The sequence below is a fragment of the Mauremys reevesii genome, linkage group 1 (genome assembly GCF_016161935.1).
Source record: "Mauremys reevesii isolate NIE-2019 linkage group 1, ASM1616193v1, whole genome shotgun sequence".
NCBI classification, from domain to species: domain Eukaryota; kingdom Metazoa; phylum Chordata; order Testudines; family Geoemydidae; genus Mauremys; species Mauremys reevesii.
The window spans coordinates 281,273,639-281,289,653 of record NC_052623.1 but is presented as its reverse complement, the minus strand read 5'-3'; the positions used below and the strand labels follow the sequence as shown (position 1 = coordinate 281,289,653).

Sequence of the window (16,015 nt, the reverse complement as noted above, 5' to 3'; positions counted from 1 at the left end):
AAATCCCCAAATACTTGGGGGTTTCCGTTGGGACATTTATCCGCGCAAAGCTTATCTGTTCAAAGTTCATAGGTCTCAAGCCTTAATGCTAACTTGCTGAAGCTAATGTCTTACAGGATACAGTCCTGTAGGTTTCTTGCATTAATGCTGAATATAATGCAAAGCAGAATATAAAGCAAATCAGTGAATATAATAAAGGAAAGATAGCCCACTGGGCTACAGAGAACAGTTACTGTTGTAGACTTTGAACTAGTAGCCTTTAATTATTTATAGTCAATAATTGGGCCCAATACTTTAAAATATTTATAAACACTCACTGTCTTATGTGAAGTCCTTCAGTGTAATTTCCAAAAGTCCTGCGTAGCATAGGTTTGCAACAATCTTTTAAAGGAGTTTTTTTCCAAGGCCTGTTCTCCTATAGTCTTGGATGTAGCCAGATTTCAAAAATACTCTCGCCACATCAGCTGAGCTAGGTGGGACACTGAGGTTACGAGAGACAGCGCAGCTCAAAGTTGGAAAGTCGGTGCAGTGAATTTCTGCAAATTCAAGAGGAGTGATGGAGTGGTTGTCCAGGGAAAGCATTGCCATGTAGGTGTGGAATTCACTTTCCAGTTTTGCACTTTCCTTGTTAGAAGCCACAAAGGGGGAAATTACATGAGCATACCCTTTATATTTATCAGCTGAGACCACACTTTTACAATGGGGGTTAAATAGCACAATGACTCTCCAGAATGATGATTTGCTGTGAAAAGCTTCAGGGGACATATTGTGAGTGACAATAGCTTCCCACTTCTTTGACAGCTCTTTGTAAAAACTTTTAAAAGCTTTTGCAAGGTTGTCCTGCTCAGTGCCTGGCAACATAAACATAAAAAAGATTTATTTTTTTCAGGAATATCCGCAGATGTACTTTTGTGCGAACGTTCTGCAGAGATATTGTTCACCATAATGCCATAAACCTTTGTATTAGAAAATGTGCTGTCTGTTAAAGAATTGGATTCCAATTTCTTCTGTCCTTCATGTAGTGGTTGAAGTGTTTCAGTCAGGAATGTGAGTATTGTATGAAAGCGTTGCCTAATTTCTTGCATATCCACTTGAGATTTCAGCTTTTGGGCTTTTTCCACTGTTGAACTCTTTGTGATCTAAGATTCGCATTAAGACACACCATGCCTTCTGACCACTCCTTGAAGTCAAATGAAGGCTAAACCATCTTGTTGGTACAACTGGAACTGGAACTCCATTTCTTTGGAAACATCGTAGAAGAAGTTTTTTGTTTTCCTTGAATCCTTGACATCAATGTGCAGCAGGTGAGCTGGGCAAGACAAATGAAGCAATTCACATTTTTCATTCAGCTTTACATCTTGTGTGAAATTCATGCTGGAAGAAGCCGAGTCAGAATGACTGTTGCCACATCTTTCTAGGTAAGTGCATATTCATTTAAAGTTTTACTGGCAGAAGCTGCAACTGTTTGGCTGTTTGCTGATTTTACAAACTCCAAATCTGCCAAAAATGAGTGCGGGCTTCTCCTCAAAATTGCCAGGGCGGGGCAATTGAGAACATCTGGAAATTTATCAAAAATCAAAGAACTAACTATATTTCCAGACAACCTCTCTTTAATTTTGTTGGTCAGAGCAAAATCATTCTCCTACAAATATCTCTTGGTCAGATTGATTGAATTTTACAAGGATTTTGCAGCTGAACAGAAATTTCATACAAAGTCCCACAAAGGACCATCAGCAAGGCCTAGCATCTGCCATGAAAAGTAGGGGGCATGTACAAATTCATCTACTACATCGTGTTGATCTCACTCTTTCTGCTGTGCCTGGATAAATGCTGATTCCAGTGTTTGCTTGTTACTATTTTCGCCTTCTTGTTTTAGTCTTAAGTGTCGTTTGCTCTCCAAATGTTCTTTAATCTGGTCGGCCCGAGTGTCAACTACGATGCCACACCGTTTGCAGCGCATACACTATCTACATCCTTTTCTCCTGTTTTCATCTTTATCTTTAAAATTCCTTGTGTTTTGAAACATATTCTGATACAGATTTTAACTTTCTTCCCATTTTAGTGTGTCAGATCTTTAAAGCGTTATCTGCTAAGAGCTTGAAATGTGTATACGGTTGGCGTGAGATGCATCAGTATGTTCAGATGCGCATGCACTTCAGAGCCTGTGTGCATGCCTGTTTATTGTGTGTATCTTCTAGACTAATATATAGCCTTACTTCAACATGAAGCTTTCCATATACACACAGACTAATGTGTTATTCTAATATAATCTCATGTAATGTATTCTATTTTCCTAATAAAACAAGTTATTTTTATATATTTGAATGATACAAAGTAGGGTAAAAATTGGAAAAAAAGAATAATCCTGTAAAACATAGGATTTTTTCAGTAAAAATCAGTTTAAACTAAAAGTGAAGGGGCTTAAATATGATATAAAGTGTCATTTTGAAACAAAATCAAAGCATTCCACTTTCTCATTATAATTTTGATTCTTTTCCGTAACGTGATATTTTGCCAAAAATCAATGTGTTTCTGAGGAAAGTGTCAATATTGATGAAATGATAGAAAAATGTGTTAGAAAAATTGTAACCAGCACTATTCACTGTAGCATTCTGTATGCATGCAGGGAACTTTTCCTGCCAGTAGACAATAGGAACATAGATGCTTCTATTTAAATTGTTCAACTGCAACACTAATTAGCATGATTGTGTGAAAATACCCTTAACATTGTCATAAGTAGAGCTGGTCAAGAATTTTTCCATCAGAATGATTTTTAAATGGAAAATTACCCTTTCACAAAATTGAAATCATGGTTGGGCAGATTTCTGTTTTGTCAAAAAACATTGATTTTCCATTGGGAAAATCAAAATGATGGCTTCCTAGCTTGACTCTGGAAGGGTCTTGTCACTTTCACTTCCTTCCAAACAGGCTGCTGGGGCCATTTCATTTTCTTCCTGCAGGCAGAAAGTGAAATGGGACAGGACTGTTCTTAGTGGGCAGCTGGGAAGCCAAAACAAAATTCTCTCAAAACAGGATTTTTCTGGAAACCCCTTCCTTTAAAAAATTTAAAGTCTAAAACTTTTAGTCCTGATTTAGGATGCAATTTTTTTCCCCAAAAATCCAATTTTTTTTCATGGGAAGTGTGATGGGTTGGACTGGATGTGCTGGGGTCCCACTCAGTCTCCCCTCTCCCACCAGCCTGGCTTCCCCTTACTCTGTGCTGCAGTGACAGGCTCTCAATATTTGTGTTGGGTTATGGGGGACACTGGCAACTGTTAACTCAGCTTGCAATTTCTCAGTTTCTGGGTGCACTTTAGCCAAAGGCACAAGGATTTTTGCCTGTCTGCTTCTGCCTCCATTTCTTTGCCAGTCTCTAGCTGTTTGTGTTCCAGGGCCCTTTGGTGTGTTTCCTCTCCTCTTGTCTGGTATTTTCTGCTTCCAGTAATTCCATACATCATTTGTGTTCTTTTTCATTTTCTGCTGCCTGCAATCTGCAATCACAACCATTTCACTGTTTTCACTTATCTTGCTGATTTTTTGCCTCTACTTCCCTTACCTGAAATAAGCAAACATAAAATAACAAACCAGTAACCATTTTATCTGTTCTCTAGCCAACACACATAAAACTTACTTAAAATCACCACCGATGTTTCAGAGCAATAAGCTGTGCACATTACCCTGCTAGCTGCGCCACTGTGATGGGTTGTCCCCTCCCCTTTTGGGGTGCCACCAGGTGTGCTGGGGTCCCACTGAGCCCGCCTGTCCCACCGGTCTGGATTTTCATCACTCTGTGCTGCTGTGACAGGCTCTCCAGACCCCTTCCAGCACACACACAGGTAGAGACACACCCAGCTATAGATTCACACAGAGTCTGTGATCAGCTCTATGTGGGAGGACTCAGCTAGAGGATTGTCCAGCACTCCTGTGCACACACCCTCTGGAAAGTAAACCCAAAATTATATTGTCTTGATCTGTATAGACATCTATATAGCGTAAGCTTATAAAAATCGCCCCTTCCCTTAATGTGGAGGAAGATATGCACAGCGATTTGCCCCTGCCCCCACCCCATTATCAATTGCACAAACTGAGTTTTAGAAACACAACAAGTTTATTAACTACAAAGGATGAATTTTAAGTGTTTATAAGGGACAGCAAACAGAACAAAGCAGATTATGAGCAAAATAAAACAAACATGCAACCTAAGCTTAATTCACTAAAGAAACGGGTTACAAATAGTAATTTCTCACTCTAAATGTTGTTTTAGGCAGGTTGCAGAGTTTCTGCAGCTTAGAGTTCCAGATATTTCTCTTCACAGGCTAGACCCCTGTCTCAGCCTGGGTCCCAGTCCTTTCTCCCCAGATCAGTCTTAGGGGTTTACAGTAGTCATCATGGGTGGGGAATCAGTGAAGAACCAGCAACCTGGATTAACTCACTCTCCCGCCTTAAATAGGATTTACAAGTGTCCAAACTAATATTTCGTACCAGGTGACATCACATAATCTTGCAGTGTTCAAGCAACCATGAGCCAAGGTTTCTTTGTAAAGTCCACAGGAAGGAACTCCAGGAAGATGGAAGATCAGCATCTTCAAAGACCCATTGCCTTTCCTAATGGCCAACCAGGCTGATTGCTTACTGTCTGGTGGGCATTCCTCAGGTATAACCACAGTTATGATTGTTACATAGTCAATATTCCTAACTCCAGATACAGAAATGATACATGCATACAAATTGGATAATCACATTCAGTAAATCAAAACATTTCCAATGATTCCTCATATGACCCATCTTGAATCAAATACATCTTAGTTATGCCATATTCATATCATAAGCATATTTCTATAAAGAATATGGGGCATAACATCACAGGAAGGAATTTCTATTTTCCAGACAGCTCTAATAATAAGTAATGTTTAATCCTTTACTAAATAAATAAGACTAGCAACAAGCCAAGCTTTGCTGACTTTGGGGAAAAGCTTTAAAAGAAGAATTCTCTCCTCCCACGCCTACCCCCAGTCCGCTTTAGGATGAGACCAGCTCTTCTACTGCCTTTCATCTTTTTCAACTTTTCCTTTTTTCTCTAGCATTTTGTTTTCTCTTTTCAGCTGACCCCACCTCATTTCAAAAAACAAAATTGACTTTTGAAAATATTGTATTTATAGAATGTACTTCTGGCAAACTACACTACTTTAGTATTTCAGTTTCTGGACGTGGCTAAAAGGATGGCCTATGCTCCTATCACTTGCACACAAAAGCTCTGAGATAATTGTGTGGTATTTCCTGAAGTTCTCAAAACAATTCAATGCTAGAGGAAGAGCTGGGATAGCCCTGAGATATATAGACATAAAAACTTGCACTTCTCTTTCACTGCACATCCAAGGAGCTCTAAACATTTCACAAACATTAAACCGGTAGACATCTCTGTGTGGTAGATAATACTATGATCTGATGTTTGCATATGGGGAAACCGAGGCACAGACTAGTGACTTGTCTACACTATACAGAAAGTCAATGTTAGAAAGCAGCATGAGAACCCATATTGTGTCTGATTCTTGTCCCTTTGTTCAAGTCTCTAAATTGTTTTGCCTCCTTCCACCAATCACTAATGCACTTCATTATCCTTTTTTTGCATTCAAGAGGCTAAGTGGCCAAACACCATTTCTTAGATGAATCAAAAGGAAATGATAAAGGTACCAAATAACTGATTCCTTCGCTCTTGTGTCATTTGGTGCACAGGCCTTGTGCTAGTTTTCTCTGTATATTAATGAATTCCATGGCAAGGGAATGCAGACCGGAGTGCCATCCAAAACTAGAAGCACTACAACACCTTGCAGTCCTATAAAGCAACAGCAAAATGATTAGGTGAGATGACTGATGTGCTGATATACCTTTTGCTCTTGTAATTTGGGTCATTCTGAACATACTGCAGTAGTTTAATTTATTTCAGTATTTTGAGTAAATGTATAACTCGCCTGTAAAGAAAAGACTATAGGGATAGCAGTGCTGCTAGAATTTTGAAAAAGAACATTTAACATTTTGTTTTCCAAGACTAAGGGTTATTTTTTTTACAGTAGCAAACCATAGGAAGATCTTATAAAACAAATGCTTGAATGCCAATACATACTTCTAAATAGCTCTGTTTCTTTGCAAATAGTGCCACCTAGGGTAACTTACCATTGTAGCAATATATCTACACTGAACTGGCATTTTGTTAGCAAAGGGATCCACTATCTTCCATGCGTATTGACCTTTTCATTAAATGTAAACAAATTCAGGGCCGGCTCCAGGCACCAGCTGACCAAGCACATGCTTGGGGCAGCACCTTGGGGCGGGGCGGCGCTCGTTTTTTGTTGTTGTTGTTCGGCGGGGCAGTGCTGGAGGGTTTTTTTTTGTTTGTTTTTGTTTCCGCCGGGCGGCGCTCGGAGTGGGGCGTGTTTTGGCGGTGCAGCATTGGGGGAGCAGGGGCTTGGGCAGTGCGCTGTTTGGGGGAGCAGGACTTCGGGCAGCGTGGCGCTTGGAGGGGCGGGGGTTGGGCAGTGTGGCGCTTGGGGGGGCGGGGGCTTCAGGCGGCACGGTGCTGGGGGCACGGGGGCTTTGGGCGGCACTGCGCTTGTGGGGGCAGGTCTTCGGGTGGCACGGTGCTCGGGGGCGTTCGGCAGCACGGCGCTCACAGGGGAAGGTGTGTTACGGCAGGGAGGCGCTCTTTTTTTTTGCTTGGGGCGGCAAAAATGTTAGAGCCAGCCCTGAACAAATTGAATTGAAAATTCTCAGAGAATTCATTGTGTACACTCAGAGTAAACACAGTGAGTCTGGGGAAGACACTATATTAGTCACAGTGAGAAAAACAGGCTTAAATATTTATTTTAGTGCAGATCTCAAAGTACCTATTGAGTCACTACTAGTGCTGGTTGGGAATTTTCTGACAAAACATTTGTCATCTAATGCTGATTTGTTGGAACTGAAACTTTTCATGAAAATGTATCTGTTTCAAGGAAACTTTTATCAGAGAGTTTGTTTGGGTCCGGGATGGAATTTCCAGTCAGAGACCAGAGAATACCTCATACCGTGGTGGTTAGAGCACTCAATTGAGATGTGGTAGACCCAGATTCAAATTCCTGACTCATAGCAGGGACTTAAACCTTGGTCTCCCACATCACTTGTGAGTGCCCTAGCCACGGGGCTGTTGGCTATTCTAGACTCCTGCTCTTGTGTTGTTTTTTTCATGGAAATTTTCTAAAGGTCTCATTTTCATTCTGCATTGGAATGAAAACAATTTTTTGAAACCTTCACATTTTTCATGGAACAGAATTTTTGTTTTCTGGCCAGCCCTAGTCACTAGGGCATCTTCGTAATTACTTAAGGCTTATATAGCACTTTTTATGTCCAAAGTGCTTTACAAACATTATCTAATTAAAGTTTACACTCCAATCTTAAAACAAATGCCACATGATTATGGTTATGTATCCAGTGTTGTAAATATTGGCTGGCAGTCACAGCGTCTCCTCTGACTATAAATACTTAACTAATTGATTTGTAAATAAGAATTTCAGTGGCCAAGATTTAATACATCAGGCTCTCTGTAAGCACTGGGTTGGCCGCACCCGTGAAATAGGCGCTGTTGTGACCATGCAGATATCTCCATAATGTATTTTTTTGCTAAAATGTGGCACAAATTTGCTTGTGCAACATCAATTCCTCCAAAATTGCCCCTCCACCATCATTTTAAAAGCTTCACAAGAGTGGGGGCTGTTTGGCTGACTTGGGGAAATAGATGTGCATGAACATGAGGGAAGGGAAGAAGGGGCGGCTTTCAGAAACAGGTGGTTGTTGCCATCCCGTGGCTCCTGGGACTCAAGTGATTGGGTGTTGTGGGTCTTAGGAACCTTAGGATAGTAGCTGCTGCCTCCTCCCCCCACCCATGCTTCCAACATTTCTATCTAATATCATATAGAGCTCCAATAATGTTGTGTTTAGAAGACAGGCACAAAAACTTACACTTCAGTATAGTCATGGTAGAACTATATGTCTGTTCCTTACTGGGTGTGGTTGCATTCTGTAGAGTAGGGTATGTTTTCATTCAGGTGGCGTATCTATGGGGAAAAAGTCTCACAAGTTAATTCACATGTATAATATTATACAGGTAATTCAGATGCCTTTGTAATTATAAGTGGGGTTGGTAGCATTACCTATTAAGGGAGCCCCATTGTAGCACTTCCCATTTTCAGTTGCTCATAACTTTGCCAAACTTTAACCATTTGGGCTGAAATTTTCCATGCCTGGTGTCTGCCTCAGGCTGCACTATTTAGGAAAACATCAGCCAAACCAGTTGAACTGTTCCTGGGAATGAGGCTATGGAAGAATACATTATTTAGCTGTCGTTAATAAGTCTTTGAGATTTTTTCTTTAAAATGTCAGCAGGGACAAGGATAATAAGGAGGTTTTAAAATATATTTGGAACAAAAAGAATCCCAGCAATGGTACTGGTCCATTACTAGTCGGCAATAGAATTATCAATAATAATGCAGAAAAGGCAGAAGTGTTAAATAAATATTTCTGTTCCATGCTTGGGGGAAAAAAAAACAGATGATGCAAACATTATGATGTGATAACACTCTTTCCATTCCACTAATACCTCAAGAGGATGTTAAATAGCAGCTACTAACATTAGACATTTTGAAATCAGCAGGCCAAGATAACTTGTATCCAAGAATTTTAAAAGAGTTGGCTCTAGAGCGCAATGTAACATTTATGCTGATTTTCAATAAAGTCTTGGAACACTGGGGAAGTTCCAGAAGCCTGAAAGAAAGTTAATGTTGTGCCAATACTTTAAAATGGTTAATTGGAAGACCTGGGTAGTTATAGGCCCATCAATCTGACATCTATTAGAGGCATCAATCTGACATCTATCTAATCAATTAGAGGATTGGGCCAAAAGAAATATGATGAGGTTCAACAAGGACAAGTGCAGAGTCCTGCACTTAGGATGGAAGAATCCCATGCACTGCTACAGACTAGGGACCGAATGGCTGGGCAGCAGTTCTGCAGAAAAGGACCTAGGGGTTATGGTGGACAAAAAGCTGAATATGAGTCAACAGTGTGCCCTTGTTGCCAAGAAGGCTAATGGCATTTTGGGTTGTATAAGTAGGGGCATTTCCAGCAGATCGAGGGATGTGATCATTCCCCTCTATTCAGCACTGGTGAGGCCTCATTTGGAGTACTGTGTCCAGTTTTGGGCCCCACACTACAAGAAGGATGTGGATAAATTGGAGAGAGTCCAGCGGAGGGCAACAAAAATGATTAGGGGGCTGGAGCACATGACTTATGAGGAGAGGCTGAGGGAACTGAGATTGTTTAGCCTGCAGAAGAGAAGAATGAGGGGGGATTTGATAGCTGCTTTCAACTACCTGAAAGGGGGTTCCAAAGAGGATGGATCTAGACTGTTCTCAGTGGTAGAAGATGACAGAACAAGGAGTAATGGTCTCAAGTTGCAGAGGGGGAGGTTTAGGTTGGACATTAGGAAAAACTTTTTCACTAGTAGGGTGGTGAAGAACTGGAATGGGTTACCTAGGGAGGTGGTGGAATCTCCTTCCTTAGAGGTTTTTATGGTCAGGCTTGACAAAGCCCTGGCTGGGATGATTTAGTTGGGTTTGGTCCTGCTTTGAGCAGGGGGTTGGACTAGATGACCTCCTGAGGTCCCTTCCAACCCTGAGATTCTATGATTCTATAATCTAGCCCTGGCAAGATAATGGAGCAGCTAATACAGGACTACATTAATAAAGAATTAAAGAGGGTAATATAATTAATGCCAATCAACATAGGTAAATGGAAAATAGATCCTGTCACACTAATTTGATATCTTTTGATAAAATTATAAGTTTGGTTGATAAATTTAATAATGTTGATGAAATATACTTAGACTTCTATAAAGGCATTTGACTTGGTAACACATGATATTTTGATTAAAAAATATAAAATTAACATGGCACACATTAAATGGATTTAAAGCCAGCTAACTGCGAGGTCTCAAAATGTCCATGTAAACTGGAGTTATCATTGAATGGATGTGTTTTTAGTGGGGTCTGGCAGGGATCAGTTCCTAGCTCTATGCTATTTAACATTTTTATTAATGACCTGATCAAGCTTGCAGATGACACAAAACTTGGGGCAGTGGTAAACAATGAAGAGGACAGTTCACTGATACAGAATGATCTGGATTGCCTGGTAAAGAACGTGTAAGCAAACAATATACATTTTAATCCAATACATTTTAATCCAACATACATTTTAATCAATATATAGCTAAGAACAAAGAATGTTGGCCATACCTAGAGAATGGGGAATTCTATTATGTGAAGCACTGACTTTGAAAAAAATTGGGGTGTTGTGGTAGATAATCAGCTGAATATGAGCTCCCAGTGAGAAGCTGTGGCCAAATGGGCTAATGTGATACATAAACAGAACAATATCAAGTAGGAGTAGAAAGGTTATTTCACCTCTGTATTTGGTACTGGTGTAACTGCTGCTGGAATTCTGTGTCCAGTTCTGGCATGTTCAAGAAAGATGTTGATAAATTGGAGAGGGTTCGGAGAAGAGCCATGAGGATAATCAAAGGATTTAGTGGGGAGGGATAGCTCAGTGGTTTTGAGCATTGGCCTGCTAAACCTAAAGTTTAATCCTTGAGGGGGCCATTTAGGGAACTGGGGCAAAAATCTGTCTGGGGATTGGGCCTGCTTTGAGCAGGGGGTTGGACTAGATGACCTCCTGAGGGCCCTTCCCACCCTGATATTCTATGATTAGAAAATGTGCCTTGTCATGAGACTCAAGGAGCTCAGTTGGTTTATCTTAACAAAGAAAAGATTATGGGGTGACTTGATTACAGTTTGTCAGTATCTACATGGAGAATAAATATTTAATAATTGGCTCTTCAATCTAGCAGTTAAAAGTATAACATGATCCAAATAGCAGGAAGTTGAACTAATACAAATTCAGACTGGAAATTATGTGTGCATCTTTAACAGTGAATAATTAACTATTGGAACAATTTTTAAAGGGTGGTGGATTCTCCATCAGTGACAATTTTAAAAATAAGATTGGAGGTTTTTCTAAAAGATCTGCTCTAGGAATTATTTTGGGGATGTTCCACAGTGCGTGTTATACAGGAGGTCAGACTAGATGATCACAATAGTCCCTTCTAGCCTTGGAATCTATGAAATGCTCTAGTGCCCCCATACTTTGGAGCAGAGACTTGAAATTCACCAGGAAGGTGATCTTTGTGTTAGGTATGTTTTGCCATCCTATATTTCCAACTTCTGCAACAAATGAGGCAGGGATTCTTCTACTATTCACCTCTGCCTGACTCATTGCCAAAATAGACATATCCTGTGTGCTGAATGAGGCAGGGGTCCAGTGGAAAACATAGTATGTGTACATGTGATTAAAGATTGTATCATATTCCATATGTACTAGAGGGCCACATCAAGGTTGCACAGGCAACCTCAACTCCGGCATTTCCTAACTTTTGAATGCTTGACTTTTAAACTTTAATATTCTTTTAACATAATATTTTGTGTGTAATAGTAAGTTATGTGTATATGTGTTATACATATAAGAGATGTATATACATTACCTTGAAAGTCTAAGGGCTTGTCTACATGGTAGCGTAATGTGCTCTCTGGAGGTGTAATTTCTAAAGTGTACTAAGGCATTGTGAATTAATTGGTCCATGTAGATCCTGCTGTTGCACACTGAAGTTCCCCTAGTGCGCTTCAACATAGTTCTGTTCCAAGCAGCACTACATTAATATGCACCAGCAGGGTGTACACAGACCAATTAGTGCACAACACATTATTGTGCTTTAGAACTCATGCCTCTGTAGAGAACACTACCCCCCATTGAGACAAGCGCTAAAATTCCTTTTCAGGTCCTATACCAGCACTCACCCAAACACAAGGCAGATGGACATGTACAAGGCACCCAGTCAAACTTAACCATGTCCTGTAGTGACACCATGCAATAAATATAGAATTATGATTAATATATTATGGTTGTGGACCCAGATTAGGTTGCACTGATTTTTAAAAACATCAGTTTATTTTCAATTTTTTTTATTGTGGCATAACTACAGCTCAGAGTTCAAGTTATTTGAGTGCCTTAACTGCATGTTTCTTTCCTTAATATGTTTGGATTTCTTTTAAGCATAACCTTAATTCTGAGTTTCCTGTGTTTTAATTGCTTAATTTTGGGATAATTACAAAATCCCTGTAGCGTTTATTATCCTTAAATTACTGATCCCTACTCTCAACCTTAACTCCATTTTACCATAGTTTTTTGTCTGAAAATGTCCTTAGTTTTAAGAATTTCATATAAGAACTCCAAATAAGACAGTAAATTCAAGGAAAATGTGATTATAGAGTATTTCTAAAAATTTGAAGACCTTAAATTATTTGTAAAAAAAATAATTTCTAAAGACATATTCACTGGCACACTGGAGCAATGCAAAGCAGCTAGAGTGTGCCAGCCACTAAATCTAGGTTTACAGCTGCTTTGCATTGCAAAAGGAATGCAAAAAAGCCAAAGTTTGCTGGTGAATCTGACCCGTAATTTGCAATTGCCTTATTTCCTTAGAGGGATATCTTACCCAGAGTGGGCTATGTGAAGATGGGGAAGAGAGCATCGCTGTGCTCTAAAGGCTCCCCCATGCTCCTGCTTCAGTTCCTTCAGCAGTGTTGCCTCAATGCACAGTGAAGCCAAGGTAGCAGTACTATGAGAAGCCTTTCAAGAACTGATGCCCAAATTTAACATAGAGCCATGCAGTATTGAAACAGCAGTGACAATTGGTCCAAACAGTTTGCTAATGAGAATTTTTCTTTACAGTGTTGTTGTAGCCATCTCGGTCTTAGGATGTTAGAGATACCAGGTGAGTGAGGTAATATCTTTTATTGAACCAATTTCTGTTGGCGAAAGAGACAGGCTTCTGAGCTCGACAGAGCTCTAGACCTGAAGAAATAGAAGAAATAGAAGAAGAAGAACAAGAGCTATACAGCAAACAACAATGGAAGATATTGAATTTAATGGAAACTCCACAGCATGAAGAAAAAGGAAGCATAATTTAACAGTAACATCTACTTCCTGAGCAATGCAAGAAACAGACCATCATTCCCAGAAGATGCACCATCTGTAACCCTCTGACTGTTACATACAACTCCAAATATGCTGAATGTCTCTGCAGAAAGACTTCAGAAAAACTGATGAACCATCCCCTGCACCGCATATACTCCAGAAGGGACCAACTGAAACAAGAAATCATCACGTACTCCCACACAGTGGGCCCTTACCCGAAGAAGACTTCGCTGTAGCTTAAAAGCTTGTCTCTTTCACCAGCAGAAGATGGTCCAATAAAAGACCTCACCCACCTTCTCCCTGTCTAATGAGAATTCTTGACACACATATCCAATCTCTCTTGTGCCAATGAATCATTACAACCAATAGAATTGATTCATGTAGGATTCATTCATGAAGGATGATGATTGGTTGGGTTGCAGTCATTCTGTTAAGGGTTACCTGAGCCTGTCTGTAGACTATACAATCATAACAATTAGATCAAACAATTGTTAATATTGAGGTTAATTACAACCCAATATCATCAAATATGGCTTATCCAAAAGATTTCAGTTAATTTAAACTACAAGGAGAGTTTGAAGTCTCTGTGCTATCCCATTGTTAAGATAATTCAGAACAAAGAAAAACCTTACAGAAGCTGTATTTCTTCAATGACCCAGTTTTAAAGTAATTTACTAATTAATAGATTTCCTTGTAAATTCTCAGAAAATAATTTTGTTCCCAAAGAGTACTGTTATTTTGGAGACTATATACTTTTTCATACAAAATACAGGATGAATCCCTGCTTTAAGTGCAAAATGGAACTCAGCCTTAACTATGGAGTTGTGACCAGCAACTCCATAATTTGTAGGTATTTGCCAAATAGTTTGGACAGAAAGTTTAAGCCGATGGATTGTTTATAAAAGGTTTGCTTAAACTTTTCTTTCTTCATTATATGTGGTGTGTGTGATTGGCCTCCTAAGTCACAAGGTATGTTTTGTGCTCTGTAATAGGAGTATTGACATTTTAAAACCAGGGAATAACAAATTGCAAATAATGAATTGTGAATAATCCACTTCCAGTATGGATTTACAGACATTCATTCAGGCTAAAATGTACAATTTTTTTGTGTGCAAATATGCAGAAATACCAAATAGTGAGTCATGGTAATTCCCTACAACCAGTAAAATAATCCAGGGTATTTCCCTTTAGAACATACAACCACAGTCTGGATCCAAGATGATCCTTGAGGCCAAGAATATTCTAATTTGTAGATCTGGTTTGAGTGATTATAGAACAGAGGTTCCTTGTTCCTCAAGTTTCCAACCTTGTCATTCAGAGACAGTCCTTCACTTGGACCTTGGGATCCTGATCCTGCTGGCATTGTGTATGAACAATTTTTAATTAGGGTTTTTTTAAAAAGGCTTTTACAAATTGTATTTAGACACAGCCAACTGGGTGTAGAAGACTGAACATGGAGTAAGGAGCCAGAATCTCGTCTGTCATTCTCCCACTGACTCATCATATGGCCTTGGGTAAGTCACTGCATATGTTTATTTAGACAGCTATAAAACGGAGATACAGAAAAGTTTTTTAATTTACCAGAGTTCTTTGGATATATTGTGTCTTCAGAGTGACACTGTAAAAGTTGTGCCACCTTGCCTTGTGAGTCACAGAACTATTAATGTCATTACGATAGATAGGGAGCCTTTGTACCAACTACAGATTCAAACATTTCTAGAATCAAATTTATGCAAGAACATGCTTCTCCAGCTCAACAAAGCTTAATTAAGGAATTTTAAGATGAAGGTGAATCAGTGTGATTGTGTAGAGATAATGTATTCAGAGAACTGGTACATATCTTTCATTCCCCCCATGAAAACGCTTCAAGAGCTGGTTGAGAACTATTTGATTAAATATTTTTTTCATCAGAAAATGCTGATTCATTGAAGTTTTCTTAGGTCTAGGATGGAATATCCAGTAAAATGAGTACAGAAGAGCTGAAAACTCATCCCACCATATCCAATAACACAGTGGTTATGGACCTCACATGGTCTGAATCAGGCATAGCATGGACTTGAGCTCAGGTCTTCCACAGCCAAGAGGTGAGTGCCCCTAACCACCAGGCTATTAGCTATGTGACATTGGACAGGGTGGGGGTTGGAGGGTGTCTCTCTTTGATATTTCATGCAAACATTTCAAACAGTCTAATTTTTGTCCCAACGTGGAATGAAACCAAATGTCAAACTCAAAATCTTTTTGCAAAACAGCAGATTCCCCACTGTTAGAGACTAACGTACAATAGCAGGAGTGAGGATGGGTACTCATAGAAAAAAAGGATTGAATGAATCGCTCTCTAAATTAGGGATTCAATCTGGCTGCAAGATGGAGGGAATCATGTTTATTGAAAATGTGAATTGAGCTCCAAGATTTATAACTTTCAAAGAGGGAAATGTTTGAGCAACACGAGATTAAGGCTGCAATACTCCTGATAAAGCAACCTCTAAGTTCTGATAGTGAGACTCCAGTAAAATTGGCATTTAATTCATTAGGTAGATATGTTTGAACAGACATAACTTAATAACCTTTCTCTCTGGGTTTGCAACACAACCTTATCCTTGTGAAAGGTAGTGTGAGTTGGTATTAAAAGGCTGAATTTCATAAGCGTTCCTAGTGGATGTGATGCTACTAGGAGGGAAGCCTTCAAGGAAAGGTGGAGCCAATGTTTCTCCCCCTGTCCCCTGGTGACTCAAAAAAGAGCACTGATAATCCCAATAAGAACAAGGTTCAAATACAGTTGACTCCTAGGTTTCCAAACTGATAGGTACAAATAGAATAAATAAATCCTTAAGAATATCATTAAATTAAGGATGTGGGGAAGAAAAAGAAAACATGCACACGCTTATTAGAAGTCTCAGAG

General features: G+C 39.6%; 1 long non-coding RNA gene across 1 annotated transcript; it reads left to right on the top strand.

Moving 5' to 3' along the window:
* Positions 1 to 1,269: 1,269 nt before the first annotated feature.
* LOC120378488 lies at positions 1,270 to 15,190 on the top strand. Its single transcript, XR_005587515.1, has 3 exons — positions 1,270 to 1,418; positions 14,540 to 14,630; positions 15,057 to 15,190. It is a non-coding gene; the product is annotated as an uncharacterized LOC120378488 (long non-coding RNA).
* The last annotated feature ends 825 nt before the right edge of the window (positions 15,191 to 16,015 follow it).